This window comes from Glycine max, chromosome 2 (assembly GCF_000004515.6).
Source record: "Glycine max cultivar Williams 82 chromosome 2, Glycine_max_v4.0, whole genome shotgun sequence".
Classification (NCBI taxonomy): domain Eukaryota; kingdom Viridiplantae; phylum Streptophyta; class Magnoliopsida; order Fabales; family Fabaceae; genus Glycine; species Glycine max.
Genome location: NC_016089.4, coordinates 36,730,351 through 36,736,750, shown reverse-complemented (window position 1 = coordinate 36,736,750; position 6,400 = coordinate 36,730,351).

Here is a 6,400-nt window from a genome sequence, read left to right as displayed (position 1 = left end):
GATAATGGTGAAGTTTCATCTAGAGTTTTCCTCTTTTGGTGATGCATTGTCGCTGATAGTCCCTATCGCCACAATGTATTATCTAAGAGGATGATATCTCTAGAGACTGGTAAGATTACATGAAAGTACCCTTGGGAGTTATCACTAGAAGTGGACTTTTGTATCATTTCCAATAGATTCTTGAATTAGGGGGCACATAGCAAACTCACTCTGGCTTGTTCCTTGATCGCATCATGCATCTCTTAATGGCATCATAATGGACATATCATTCCTGCATTTATCATTTATCATATTCATGCATTGCATTTGCATAAGTCATTACTTTATCATGCATCTTCATTTAGTATGCTTTTGTTCTGCCAATTGCATATATTCTATTTTCATTGTTCGCATGTTATGTTCACTCATGCATGATCTCGACACATAGTTGCTCATGCCTTGCATTTTCCTCCTAAAAAAGAAACATTTGATTGACTATATTTCAAATAAAAAATAACAAGTACAAACATTCATTTGACCTCATTTTATCATTCTTAAAAGTTTTCTTTTTGAGAGAAAAGTGAGTTATCAAGAACATAAGTCATTTGACTTAATCTGTCAATTCAAAATCCTTTAAATATTCCTCATCCTTGAATATTCTTTTTTTGAAAACCAGCACAGTTTCTTTCTTTTTTCCTTGCTACAAGGTCATGACAAAAGACAACCATAGATACCTCAGAGCCCTACACCGGGGCAATGAGAGGCACCATGCGTGACCCTCAAAGTGAACCTAGGGCCAGATTAGAAGTTCTCACTCAGTAGGTCGAAAACCCGAAAGGACGGCTTAGGCAAAAATTAAGGTTAATAAAAAAGGATAAAAAGAAAAAAAACAATCAAGAGCGTGTTTATCAAGGGTTTGGTCCCAAAATCCAAAATATAAAAGTATATAGTCAAGATTTGAAATGACACATGGTTGTGTTTCAACATCCCAAACACTAATTTATCCCTTGCTACCCCCTCCAAGCCAAAGCATATTTGTTTTCTAAAAGCAACACAAAAAACAAAATAGAAACCCTAAGTAGGAACCACCGCTAAACCGGCGGGAAGAGCAATGAAAACAACACATGCATGAAGTTAGGCAACAATGAAAGAGAAAGAGAAAATAAAATCCGCCAAAGGCGAGTGAAGAAAAAGAGAGACAAAAGATCTCCAGATTTTACAAGAAAGACACAAAAGTGCAATAAGGATTAATGTATAAGACAAAAGGAGTAAAGCCCAACCCAAAAAGTACAAGCAAGACTCCCAAGGTTCTTACTCAATGTAACCCATAAATACTCTTTGGGCCTCTCTGATCCTTTCTTTCATAGCCCTCTTACCCCTGACCACGTTACAAGCCCAATAAAGCCCATGTGGATCAAGGAATGACTAATTTTGCTTTTAAGTTTGGATTCTTAAATGTAACCCGCACACGCTTGTGACTGTTTAAAATATATATATATATATATATATATATATATATATATATATATATATAAAAGAATCCTCAAGGTTTCGCACTTGCACATTTGAGAAGAAGACTCATTCGACCAGGAGCTCGTGGGAAATGCCCAAAAACAATTGTGATAGTAGGGTAACATCTGATGTTAGTCACTCATGCAAACTCTATGGGATTCCTTTCGAATCCAAGGGTAGCTTCGTTATATAAATTCTTTCGTGATCAGCCCATGTCATAAAGTTTCGGTGGGATCGACAGACTCTTGGCATCACTTTATGACCTTAAATTAGGAAAGTTTCACTTGGTCACATACCAAAGTGTGACAATCCATTGCCATCCTTCAATGGGGCACACGATCGATCCCAAAGCCTTATGTTTTCTTGCTGTGCAGAATAATCGATGTTTTAAAAAAGAAAGGGGAAAACCCTAGGATTAGTATTTCGGTTGATTGATTAAATGTCAAACGGCTCCATTGTCGTCACTCCAAAATTGTCAAGTGACTAAATCAAACAAAACATACACTCTGAGGGAGTCCCCAAAGAGATTTGCAAATAGATAGGATGAGGTCTCATGAGTTATCATGTCTTTCAGAAAGAGACAGTCAATCTGTGTTTTCCACAAAAAAGAACAAAAGCAAAAAAAATGAAATCAAAATCAAAATCACAAAAAAAGGAAAGAATGTCATGAGCATTACACAATTTTCAAGATTCAAAACCTTTTACATTTTACTGCATTTCAAGATGAAGGTTTCATGCATTTGCATCCAAAAAATCATGTTAGGTTATAAGTGCATAGATTTCTCTTTATATACCCAATCCCCAAATCTAATGTCCTATCTTTTGAGTTTAGGATGAGAGGCCCTCTCAAAGAGTCAACCTCTTGCTTTCTCATAAGGTTAAGCCATTTGGTACTAGTACCTATTGGGTTGTTTCATAGGACTCAATGTCCTTTGCTTTATGATTTCATGGGACTCAACGTCCTCTACTTTTATCTTTCACAGGACCCAAATTCCTCACTTTTATCTTTCACAGGACTCAAAGTCCTCGCCTTTATCCTTCATAGGACTCAAAGTCCTTGTCTTTTTCTTTCATAGGACTCAAAGTCCTCGCTTTTATCTTTCACAAGACTCAAAGTCCTCGCCTTTATACTTCATAGGACTCAAAGTCCTCATCCTTTTCTTTCACAGGACTCAAAGTCCTCGCCTTTATCCTTCATAGGACTCAAAGTCCTCGTCTTTTTCTTTCACAGGACTCAAAGTCCTCGATTTTATCTTTCATAGGACTCAAAGTCCTTGCCTTTATCATTCATAGGACTCAAAGTTCTCGCCTTTATCTTTCCCAGGACTCAAATTCCTCGCTTTTATCTTTCATAGGACTCAAATTCCTCGCCTTTATCCTTCATAGGACTCAAAGTCCTCACCTTTATCTTTCATAGGAGTCAAAGTCCTTATGTTTATCTTTCACAGGATTCAAAGTCCTCACCTTTATCCTTCATAGGACTTAAAGTCCTCGCCTTTATCTTCCTTGGTTTTCGCTAGTTGCCTAGTCGAATAGCAAGATCGCTCAAACAAAATTAGTGTTCTTATCTTTACTTCCCTTTTATTTCCAATAAAAGGTAAGTAAAAAGAGGGGCGACTGTCATACCCTAATTTCGTCCGGGAACTATCGTTTGTTGATCTTTTGATCCTTGGTAGTCGACTTACGATGTTGAACATGAGTTACAGTGCAAAGCATGGAACCATTTAGTGTTTCGATCAGGAATGCAAAAGATACCAAAAAGGAAGGGCAAAAGGGTCTTTTTATTGAGTTTCCTGTACCTTAGCTTGTGGCGTCCCCAAAATAACGACTGGTTTATTAGTAATGATTTAAATAACAAAAACCATGGAAAAAATTTTTTTTCTTTTTCTTTTTCATTTCTTTCTCTTTTTCACAATAATTAAGTTCAGAAGGAAAATTATCACTATAGAGTCCTGAATGGCCAGTTCACAACTCTATTCGGAGTCATTTCTTTCTGCTCACTCATAACCTCTAAAATATGTTGCTCTTTCAAAAAGGAAAAGTATACCAGCCATCATTTTACGTCGTCACGTGTAAAATAATAAAATAAAATATGATCAATGAACTCTCTTTCAAATAGAATCTGTTAACACGTTCTTTCCAAATAACAAGATTAGACATAAGTACATTCATCATTTAAAGCTGTCCAAAATATGGGAGTTTTTGCAAAATACATAGTGTCATCCAGAGCAAAGGTATCCACTGTGGTGGCTTCATCCACATGTATACAATCATCAAATTCCTATACAATAGCAATTATGTCCTCAAATGGCAGTGGTACTAAAAAATAGCAATGGTACTAAAAATAGCAATTATGTCCTCAAATGGCATCATAGGTATAACATAGTGAAATGACTTGCATCTGCACTTCTCTATCTGCATGAGGAATGGGATGAACAAGTCATTCACAGGAACATAACCTCTTCAGCAGTGACTCTTGAACCTGACATGACCCCAAGAGTAGGTAGTTTTGCTCTGGCTGAGTTTTTGTCAAGGAATGAGCATGGCCATCATGTAATCAGCAATAGGAGCAACCTGAGGCTGTGGATTTTAAGTAAGCTTAGAAGTTGTGGATTTAAGGCTGTGGTGCCCAAGACTAGGTAGTTTTGGTGTAGTGGTGCTTGAGATTGTAAGTGGACTTAAGGCTGTGGATTTTAGGCAACCTGAGGTGCTATTGGTAAAGAAGGTTCATGAATTTGAGGTGAGAAAAAGGCCACATGAGGCATTAGCAGATATGGGACTAAATGGAGAGTACAATGTCAACGAGTTAATGAGATTGGTAAGCTTAGGAGCTGCATGATCCCGTTCTGACCCAAAATTAAGACCAAGCACTAGACAGATAGTAAGCATTCTTGATGGCAATGACAAATTAATCATGGGAGAGAACATGGAGAATAGGGAAGATTGGAGAGAAAGAAATGCTTGCTTCAGTTATTGACATGTAATGAAGCTGAAAAAGGTGTCAGGTCAAAGTCTGAATGAGATAAATCAGTTGCAGCATGTGAGATAAGAGTTGATGACTCATCAGCTTACTACAATGGTGTCACCGAGTCTACGATTGCAATCAACCGAGTGTATGGAAGCATCATCAAAAACACAAGCAGTTCAAGAATGAAATTGAGTTGTTATGCCAGCTTCATCATCCGAATTTGGTCACTCTATTAGGATTTTGTGACCACAAAGACTAGAACCTTATTGTATATGAGTGCATGTCCAATGGATCTCTCTTATGATGACCTATACTCTAGTGATAAGAAAAAGGAACCACTATCATGGAAATGCAGGCTAAAGATCTGCGCAGAAGCAGCACATGACCACACTACTTTCACACAGGTCCCAAGTGAACCATCTTATATCATGATGTAACACCTTATAAAATTGTTTTCGATAGCAACATGGTGGCCAAACTCTCAGACTTCCAGCTTTCCTTATAAGGACTGCATTATGCATCAAAGCAAAAACCATAGACAATATCAACAGAAGGGTTTGTAGGTATTTAATTTATTTTTGTTTTGTTCTTAGTTTATTGAAAAGAAGTATGCTAAAAGGTTAAACTAATACTTTCACTTATAGGTACATATGGCTATGCTGCTGCAAAGATTTATTTTTGGTTTGTAGGTATTTAGTAGAAGTCATACTTTAACTGAGTTGTTAACTGTAAGGAACATTCATGTGTACAAGCTGATTTTCAACCTATCTTTTATAAAAGTTTGTCTAACTTTCCTTACAATAATATGCAGCAACCATTGGATTACAATTCAGTTTTTGTATCTTTGGGTTATCCAATCTTGAATGAAAGAAAATGTGGGAGTGAAAGTCAATTTTCGATTGCAAGTACAAGTGGAAGCCAAGTTCTGAGTATAGGTGAAGCTCACAATGGAAGTCAAGTTGAAAACTATATACACTGTAGCTGCACAACTTCAATTAGTCTTGTTGATCCCAGCTATTCTCTACAATCTTCATTAGTTTAATGATATTTTTTCTTGAAAAAATAATTTAGTAGTACAATGTTTGTTACACTCATGAAAAATGCTAAATGAAGCACAAAGTCCCAAGGTAGGAGAATTTTATTTAACCTGAATATTAACTTTAAATTTAGTGTTGGCCAACGATTCTCAAAAACTTGTTTGGCCCATGAATCCACTAAGAATCATTGCTGTCAGAAAATTGAGCTGCCACACTTATTTGATGGACACTGCAACTTGTCTTGCACATGATCCCTTATTGGTTAGGTAACTAAGTTATCAATAATTCTAGATCGCCTACCATAACATTAACCTAATCTCAAAGGCAAGATTGCCCCAGAGTGTTAGGAAGCATTTATGGATATCACAGAAAGATGTTTCAAGTTTGATCCAAATGAGTGACCAGCAATGGGTGAACTGGAGTCGTGTTCAAATAGTTTAGCAAATGGAAAGTAAACATTACCTATAAAAGGGTTGATGACGACCTCGTACTACTTTGGAATTGGGAAAACCACAAATGGAATGTATCAAAGCTGAGAATACAAATGAAAATGGAGTAGGGTTAGCAAATGGAATTGGGCTATCAGTTTGAGAACATAATGAACAAAATTCTAATTGCATTTGTACCTTAATTTTTTTATTAGTAGTTAATATAATTAGAAAAGCTAAGAATTACAGCCAGTTATACAAACAAACCAACATCAATATAGCTAATAATCTCGACAATAAAAAATAATTAAGATACAATCTGAATTTTTCTTAAGTTAACTACTTCAGCTTGTGTGTGTGTATATTATCCTACATCCTAGTCTTTCCTTCAAAGCAGCAACAATTTCATCAACTAGAATCTAGGCAACAAAATTCTATGAATCCAACTTCCTCCATTTCAAAACAGACAATGGCCA